Source organism: Cataglyphis hispanica, chromosome 9 (genome assembly GCF_021464435.1).
Source record: "Cataglyphis hispanica isolate Lineage 1 chromosome 9, ULB_Chis1_1.0, whole genome shotgun sequence".
NCBI classification, from domain to species: domain Eukaryota; kingdom Metazoa; phylum Arthropoda; class Insecta; order Hymenoptera; family Formicidae; genus Cataglyphis; species Cataglyphis hispanica.
This window is the reverse complement of record NC_065962.1, coordinates 1291146-1300691: the sequence shown is the minus strand read 5'-3', so window position 1 is coordinate 1300691 and position 9546 is coordinate 1291146. Positions and strand designations below refer to the sequence as shown.

The 9546-nt window shown below is 30.1% G+C and overlaps 2 long non-coding RNA genes across 2 annotated transcripts; both read right to left on the bottom strand.

The window, feature by feature from the left end:
- Positions 1 to 371: 371 nt before the first annotated feature.
- Positions 372 to 1342, bottom strand: LOC126852080 (uncharacterized). The gene is made up of 5 exons (XR_007687782.1): positions 1281 to 1342; positions 1047 to 1200; positions 770 to 965; positions 578 to 680; positions 372 to 463 (listed from the first exon to the last, which is right to left on the bottom strand). It is a non-coding gene; the product is annotated as an uncharacterized LOC126852080 (long non-coding RNA).
- Positions 1343 to 1453: 111 nt separating this feature from the next.
- Positions 1454 to 2634, bottom strand: LOC126852085 (uncharacterized). The gene is made up of 3 exons (XR_007687787.1): positions 2563 to 2634; positions 1884 to 2142; positions 1454 to 1597 (listed from the first exon to the last, which is right to left on the bottom strand). It is a non-coding gene; the product is annotated as an uncharacterized LOC126852085 (long non-coding RNA).
- Between the last annotated feature and the right edge of the window lie 6912 nt (positions 2635 to 9546).

Genomic DNA, 9546 nt, shown 5'->3' with positions numbered 1-9546 from the left:
TTGTTTCACCCTGTGGTGGATAATGTGCATGAAGTGCATGAATTGCTTTGAAACAAACATCCACAGCAGTTTTGCAATCATTAAAATGATAGTAGTTTTTATCAATCACAATGTAGAAATCTTTACATTCAGCCAATGTCGCTCCAACAGCAATAATTAAAGGTTGAACTTTATATTTCATGCGTTGTGCTTTTAAGATGATTCTTTCCATAGATGGTGCTAAATCGTTGTTTACATGCCAAAAATACATATATTTTAAAGATTTCAAAAACAATAATTAAAATGTAATTATAACTTTATTTAATAATTATAATCATTGATAAATTAAATATTTATTGAATAAGTATAAATCTATCAAGTATTTCTTGAGCGTTTGGCTTCCACCTTTTATTATTTTCTAGTTGTACTGGAGTAGGAGTGAAAAGATTTCCCAAACTCATAAAAATAACAAAATCACTTTCATCTATGAATAGAAACAATAATTTATTAATAATTTATATTAATTCAGCTAAACAAAATATCATAAATTTAATTTTGTAACCTATTTTTGTTATATTTAAATATAATACACATATACCTTTTAATTTCAGAAGTGTACATATTTTTTGTGAGAAAGAAGGCCATTTACTCCACATGTGCAAATCATAATTTGAGTATAATTTGTTAAAATCTGATAACAGCTAAAAGTGAAATCAAATTCTTATATTAAACTTGGAATCAAAATAAATATATTCAAATCATTGATATCTATTTTAAATTTGTTGCTCACCAATATATAACCAGTACTCAGTTACAAAACACTAAAGTCGTTTATATAATCAGAAATAGTTTGTGTACTTTGTGTATTTTTTATAGTATATAAAGTCTAGCTTCATGAGTTGCTTCCCATCTCGCCTTTACATCCTCAAATGGTTCCTTATGAGTGCGTAGCCATTCTAATTGGCCTTTAATATTTTCACTTACAACTGAAATTAGAAGTATATGTGTTTATAAAAAGAAAGAACATAATTTATTTAAATATTCTTAAAAAATAAGTAAAAATATACTTGGTGCAGTCTGAGTCTCAATTGTATTTCTGGAGAGAGGAGCCAATCCATTATTTCGCAAACTTCGTAAAAAGTTTACGTGTTTATCATACAGTTTATCTTTGGCATTAGATTTTTTGTTAAGCAATTTTTTGTAGGGAACATAATATGTTTCCTGAAAAAAATATTAAAAATAGTCTAACATGTAGCAGTAAGACAATATGTTTATACAATTAATAAAAAAAAAACCTTAACCTCTTCTGGAATATACTGTGATATTTGTTCAGCCAATTCTTTTAATCGTTCTTGATGTATCCTATATAAAATATAAAAAATATCAAATATGACAACCAGTTAGAAATTGAAATACAAATATTATATTTATTATATTTATTATTAATTATTATATTTATTGAACTTGCCTCATAACAGAATTCTTTGTAAGTTCATGTTTTGTAATAGGATGCATAAAGTTTAGCTCTTGCTGCATCCTTCTTTTCACAATTAGAATTGTTTAAAACTTGGTATGCAGCTTTTGCATCCAGATCTATTTCAATGATTTTGAGAATATCCTGGTTAGACAAAGAATTAAAAAGTTATTTATTTGAGCACACTAATTATATTCAAGAATATTAAAAAATATTAAGACAAATAATTTTTAATTTTTATAAAGATTAATTAATTTTTAAAAATTTTTATAAAAATGTATATTATTCATACTTAAAAAGAATAAAGGTTTAATTAGTAGCTAATTTAACAATAAAGCATAATATTAAAGATTATAAAATAATATTGAAATATTTTTAAATATTTTAAAATAAAATTTATATTATTTAAATATATATTTATCATATTTACATTTGTTGTTTCTTTCTCTTTACTTAGTAGTGTATGTGCAAGATTAGATTGAAGACAGTCTTTTTGAATTTCTTCTTCCAAGCTGCTAGAAGAAGTAACATTTTTAATAATATTGGCAGAAGTGTTCAGAAAGTGCTGAGATGAGTCATTTTCTTCAATGTTTGATACAACGATGGTTTCAATCTTATCTTCATCAAAAAAGAATTTGTGTTTCAACCTTATTTTCATTTAAAGATAGGATTTGTGGAGAAAAAGTAACCTAAGGAACAATTGAAAAAAAAGAACAGGAATAACATATTATGTTTTATTTCCCTCATAAAAATATTAGAGTTTATCAACCTAATGTTACATATATCAAGCAACATTACAAAAGTGTTTGTTTTATTTTAAATGCAAAATTACATAAATTAATAAAAATAAAGAAATAAAATCAATAAAATAATATATAAATTATTTAATGTATAAAAAATTATATTATCTTTAATAATCTTCTTAATGTAAATAAATATTTTTAATACTGCAAAATTACATGTATGCAAATTTATACGAAAATATAATAGGCTAATAAATAAACAAACATTTTAGATATTTTAAAGTAGACAAAATTGATGCTTTATTGCATTGTCAATATCATTTGGAAATAAACATGGCCATTTAGTTAATATTTGTGTACTTATACCTCAAGTGTTACGATTTTATGAGCTTCCAGTTTTTTTTTAAATTTTACTCTAGATCCTGTTTTAGGTAAAAGTGATAGTAAATCTTTTGCTTCTAAACAAATGAGCGCTTCATAATCTATTTCTTGTTCTAAAAAAGAATTTCACACATATCGCAAATAATAATAATATAATATGCAAATGTTACGAAGAAATAAGTATAGAAATCCAAATTAATGGATCCAATATTACTAACCTTTAAAACTTCTATATATTTCTCGAAATTCTATTCTCGTAGAAGAGACGAAGTTTTTTTATCTGCCATTCCTTGTTTTCACCAAGATAAACACGACACGAAACAGAACAAACGTGCACAATAACACAAAACAAAAGATTCGATTATTGCACTGTTTCGCGTAAGTTGCACAAGTCATGTCAAACGGTCCCGGACCTCGGTAACGTTCGATAGCACGGGAAGGGATGCTGCACACAAGTTACAATCGTGTATATATGCGCCACGTACACAGTCGTAGCTTGTGTGTAGCATCCCCTCCCATGCTATCGCATGCTGGCCGGTCTCACTGAGGCCGGTCTCATTGCGATTAACATCAATATAAATAGAAGTTTTGTAGATTCAACAAAAATATTCAATCAGATCCTTACAGTAAACTCTATCAAACGGTGTAGTTATAAAATATCGAATTCTGTCATGATAACCAAAAATTCTGCTTTGTTTAACAAAAATGCATTTTACCAGAAGCATTTTGTTGATACAACAAGAATATTTTTCTCAGTGCGCGAAACCCCCCCCGTCCCACGCCTCTCTCGCCATACGTACCCCGTCTCTGCTACCGCCGTGCCGTCTCCTCACTTCCGAGATATCTTTCTATCTTACTTTTTTATATACCCATCTCTCTTACTCTTTCAGCGTTTCTTAAGAGCGAAGTGGGCTAGAAGCGGCCTAGATTACCTACTAACATTGTATGCTATGCGCTGTTACGTTTAATAATGTTATTCAAATTGTTATGTTATAAAAAATACAATGGTGTAATATTTTAATTATATGTATAATAATTATAAAAATAAATGTGAGATTTTTACTTAAATTGTTTGATTTTTTCATGCTTTCTTTTTTCGACGATATGACGTCATATTTCTCCACCACGCTACCTGTATTTTTCAAGACGCCACTATTATCACCTCCTTGGCGTCGCCATACGTCTACTTTTCTAATTCACTAAAATCGTTGGTTCCCCACTTATGCTTCATACAATTCTAATTTGTCAAAATTTTGAAGAATCCTTTCCAAAAATCAGAATAGCCTTCCGAAAAAAATATAAAAAGAGAAGCCTTAGGATTTAGAGACAGTTTTCCTTCAATCTTCGCTAAGAAATTTCAGTTATCGGCAAACATCGTCTACTGTACCTGCTCGGAATATCCATCAAGTTTCTCACGACAAAAATTTACCGGAAGGACAATAAAAGTAAGTGTTTAATAATAAATTTTATTCGTTTTAATACTTTGCTTTTATTTTAATAACATTTATTAATTAATATTTTTGTCTTTTTTGCACAGTGAAAACTAGATCGGGTAAGGAATATTTTTATATCCCCACTCCCTTCAAGCAATGCTGTCTCGGGAGGAAAAAAGGAACTCAGCCCATGAACGAGCCCGATATTGTTTTCGTCGGGTGTTATAAAAAGAACATCGGGCGACTACCTTCGCCGACTTTTCTTCGGGTTTGTTACTCACCGGTATACCTTCGGGATGATTCTCCTCCATCATCCCCCTCTTCAGCAATAACAATTATTTTAGAGGATACACCTCCCGCTTCACCTCGAATTTCATTGGACCACATCCCCGACGGGGAATTATTAATCATGGTCGAGGAGGCCTTCGCCGAAAAAAAAAAAAATTTGTTAAAAGCAAAAGCTTCTTACTATGTACATCTTTTGTAAATGCTATAAATATTATATTTAACTGTAAGTCATTTGTACAAACCATTTCTGTAGCATAAATAAAAATGTTATTAATCTTAAATATTACCTGAAAACGTTTAATTTTTTCCTTTTCTCTCCTTCCTTCTTTCCTTCCTAGACTCTGCGGCGCCATAACTCTTTAAATCTCCGCTAGCGTATCGTCTCCGACGACGACATCGCGTCTATCTGCGTTGCATGACTCGACCGGAGGGACAATCATGTCCGATCATGAACGCTTCGTATTTCGTTTGTATAGCTAGATATCTGATAATTCCACACTAGACGATTTTTCTTTTTTCAGCAAGAAGGAGAGCGGGCGACACGCTCGCTGCAGTACGAAGTTTTTCCGTAAGAGCGGTCGAAGGCGAGAGATGCCGTATGTCGAGCGATATTTTTCGATTTTCCATAGGGCGGGAGGAGGAGGGGAATGCAATGGGACAACTCTGCTGTCTTCGGCGCTCGATATTTTACCGGCTGTTGACACGTCGGACATCTTGTCGACTTTCTCTCTCACGCTATTTTCTCTCTCGTTTTTCCAGCTCGTCGGAACCAATCAAACAGCCGGCCACTATAGGAGAAACCAATCGGAGCGCTCGGTCGCTGGGCCGGAGAGACCTACTCCTCGCTTAAATGCCATCTAACTCTCACTCTTGTAAGATTTCAGTTAGCCCACCGCACTAGGACCCCGACCAGAAAAGCAGAGGACCCAGGTTCAAGCCCGAGTATTTCCAGCCCAGGAAAAAATAAAAAAATTTTAAAATTGCCTCGTGGACGTCCACGACTCCTCACTTTTAAAAAATTTTAAAAATTTAAAAATTGCCTCGTGGACGTCCACGACTCCCCACTCTTAAAAAAAATTTAAAAATTAAAAAATTGCCTCGTGTACGTATGTCCACGAGTCCCCACTCTTTTTTTCTCAGGTACCTGCGCAAGGGGGGCAGGGGGGACGGGAGCACAGCGGGGGGCTAGCGCCAGGGGGGAAAAGGGGAGTCATTCCTGTCTCACTATAGTGGCCCCTGTACTACTTATATATATATATATATATATATATATATATATATATATATATATATATATATACACCATAGATACTCAAGTGTATTAATAAAAAAATTTAGTTTATATAAAAACAAATATATTATTATTAATATATTATTATAAATATATAATTAACTAATTTCTATAAACCACTTTATTTTATTTAAAATTAAATTTATATAGTTTAAAATAAAAACATTAATTTTGTAAATTAAAAATAAATTAATTTAATTTTATAAATATAATAAATTTTTAATTAAAATATAAATAAAAAAAATAATTATTATTATACCTTTAATCTCCAAAATTAATATTCTAATTTAAATTATTTCTTGATATTTCTATTCATGCTTCCTTCTTTACATACATACAACTTTTTAAAATATATTATAATCTTTTTATTAATTTATTACCTATATACATATACATGTAACATATTTACATAAACATATACATAATATATGCAACATAACATATGCATATATATATATATATATATATATATATATATATATATATATATATATAGTATATAATAATATATTTGTTTTTATATAAACTAAATTTTTTTATTAATACACTTGAGTATCTATGGTGTCTGGAGCATCTATGGATATATATATATATATACACCATAGATACTCAAGTGTATTAATAAAAAAATTTAGTTTATATAAAAACAAATATATTATTTATATATACAAATATATTATATATATATATATATATATATATATATATATATATGCATATGTTATGTTGCATATATTATGTATATGTTTATGTAAATATGTTACATGTATATGTATATAGGTAATAAATTAATAAAAGATTATAATATATTTTAAAAAGTTGTATGTATGTAAAGAAAGAAGTATGGATAGAAATATCAAGAAATAGTTTAAATTAGAACATTAATTTTGGAGATTAAAGGTATGATTTAATAATAATTATTTTTTGACTTATATTTTAATTAAAAATTTATTACATTTATAAAATTAAATTAATTTATTTTTAATTTACAAAATTAATGTTTTTATTTTAAACTATATAAATTTAATTTTAAATAAAATAAAGTGGTTTATAGAAATTAGTTAATTTAAATAATTAATTAATAAAATAAATATTAAGAAAATTTTAAGTTAAAAATAAGGAATTTAATAAAAAATTAATTAATATTGATATTTTAATTTTTAGATATTTATATATAATTATTTTAATTTTATTAATTTTTATATATAAGTTTATACTGGTAGTATTAATAGTAGTAGAGTTAATAATTTTAAATATTTCTTTTATTATATATATAGTTTTCAGTATAATAAATATGGAAATGTATATAATTTATTATTTAGTGTTTAGAGTTTGTGGGGGGTTTTAGGTTTGACATTGTTAGTATTAGTTGTTCGATTTCATGGAAATGAATTATACTATTTATTTAATATTAGAAAGTTTTAGATTTGGAAAGTTTAAATTAACTGGAAAGGTTGATATTAAATTTTATTATTAATTAAAATTATTAATAATTTTAATTTACTATTAATTATAAGAAATTAAATAATTTGAAAAATTTAATAAGAGGTAGAGAATATTTATGATAAAAATTTTTTTTATGGTTATATTTATATTATTTATATTAATAATAAAAAATTTAAAAGTTATATTTTATTATAATATTTGTTTTTTAATAAGATTATTTTTTTATTTAAATTTATATTTAAAGATTTAATTTGATTTGATATTAGAATATTATTGGGATACGATTTTTTTTCTTATTATTTATTAATTTTACGAATATGGGTATTGGGGTTGATATTTTTAGTAATTCAGTATAGGAGGGAAAGTTCATATGAAGATAGGCAAAAAGAATAAAAAAAAATTTTAATATTTTTAATAATGTTATTAATTTTAATTATATTTTTTTCTTCTATAAATTTGATTGTATTTTATTTAATATTTGAGTTGAGATTAATTTCAACATTTATTATTATTGTTTATTGAGGAATAAATTTCGAACGTTTAAAAACTTATTATTATTTGTTAATATATACAATATTTATTTCATTACCATTGTTACGTCCAGACCCTTTAGAATCAGAGTCAGCGGGAGGGCGTAACCTATTTAACTCCGCTAGACAAACGCTAGACAACGAGTGTCTCGGAGATGAACGAATTGACCGGGGCCTGAGACAGGTCAACGACCGGAAAGGTCGCTTTTACTCTGTCAGTAGGCCGTTCGTTCGGTGGTCCCCTTTTCGGTAAAGGAACTAAATCCTTATTACCCGGGACGGGACCTTGTGCGATCTCGGGAGATGAGATAGGGAACGAGTTAAACAAGAAAAAGAAAATTATTTATACATATCAAATTTTCACATTTATTTTATAATAAAAAGAAAATTAAGAACAAAAGAAGAATTATATAGATTATTTAGATAAACATTGTTACTTAGTTTATTACTTAGTAATTATATATTGCTAGTAAGTATATATTGCTTATTAATTAATTCTTATTTAGATGTTTTTGTGCGTATGTGTGTGTGTGTTCTACGGGATTTCCTCTAAGATGCAGGTAGAAGGGGGGAATTGCCTCTACAGGATTTCGATAGGAACAGCGACAAGATGTTTACACCCCGGGACGAACCACGGGATTACGCTGTCGGGTAGGCCTTCCGTTAATGCAGTCCGCAACTCCTCGAGGTCCACCGGGCCGGGCCCTATGCAGATGGCTCCGTCCGGAAGTGGGTCGTAAATCGGGGGGAACTGGCCCAATATCCGGAGGCGGAACTGGTCCTCGGAAAAGCTTTGTCAGTGGGGTGACGGTTCCCGTTCGGACCGAGACGAGTCCTCGGTCTCTGAGGATACTCCCTCTGCTTCGTTGTCGGTATCCCGTAGTTCGAGGGGGTCTTCCTGGTAAGAGGGGCGATGAGGGAAAGAATAGGGGGAGTCACTCAAGATAATAATCGAGGGGGTGGGCGACTCCGATCTTAAACGGGTAGAGAGGGGTGGAGGAGAAGTATCTGGGGTAGGGGAGCGAGGAGTGTCAGCCGTGGATACATTAATATTAATATTGACGTTAATATCGCTTGAAGTGTTAGTTTCCGCCTGAGCCCGAGTCAACCTCTTCCTAAGCCGTCTATTCCGACGATTACGCGCACGCTTCACCGACGCACGGGAGGAACGTTTCCGATTTACTCCTTCCACTGAGGGAGGATATAATAATAATAAAAAAAACGGTTTCGGGATATAAAAAAAATCCGAAATAATTCTTGGGGTTTGCAACGAACTTGATAGTTGATAGAAAGGGAGAGTGAGAGAGTGAGAGAGTCACGGGTAGCTCCGCAAAATGCGAACCACTCTTGGTGACTGATAAAGAGTTTCGGAAGTATGGGAAGTAGAATAGAAACGTAATAATAATAATTTAATTTTAATGAAAATTCCAAATTGTTAATAATCGTAGTATTTAGTTAAATATTCAGTAAAAATTTAGTTAAGTGATTAAACCCAAGAATTATTTTGGGACTAATTAGTTGAAGAGTGTAAGCACTTACTACTTATTGAGTGCGATGATACTTGGTTTGTAAGTGTAATCTGGTAGACCTTGGCTTGCGAGCTCGTCGGATGGAGGTTGGTTCTCTCACCACAGTCAGGTTCTTAGCTGGTTCGCAAGGTCTTTTTAACACAAGATTCACTATATATATATATATATATATATATATATATATATATACACTATATAATAAAATTTTGAATCGAGAGACGGGTCACTATGAAGTTTTCAGGTCCTTATAATTCTGCGGCGCAAAGTCTTTAGCACAGCACACGATGCACTTCGACCAAATTGTTGACCAAGTATATCTTGGAATGAGATGCAGTTAAGTGACTGATAACTTCTTGAGGGAAAAGAACGTTAGAAAGTGTGACGCGTGGTCTTGTCCGACGTTTTTTAAGCCCTTTTGCTCCTCCTCTCCATTGGTTTGTTAATCTATTTTA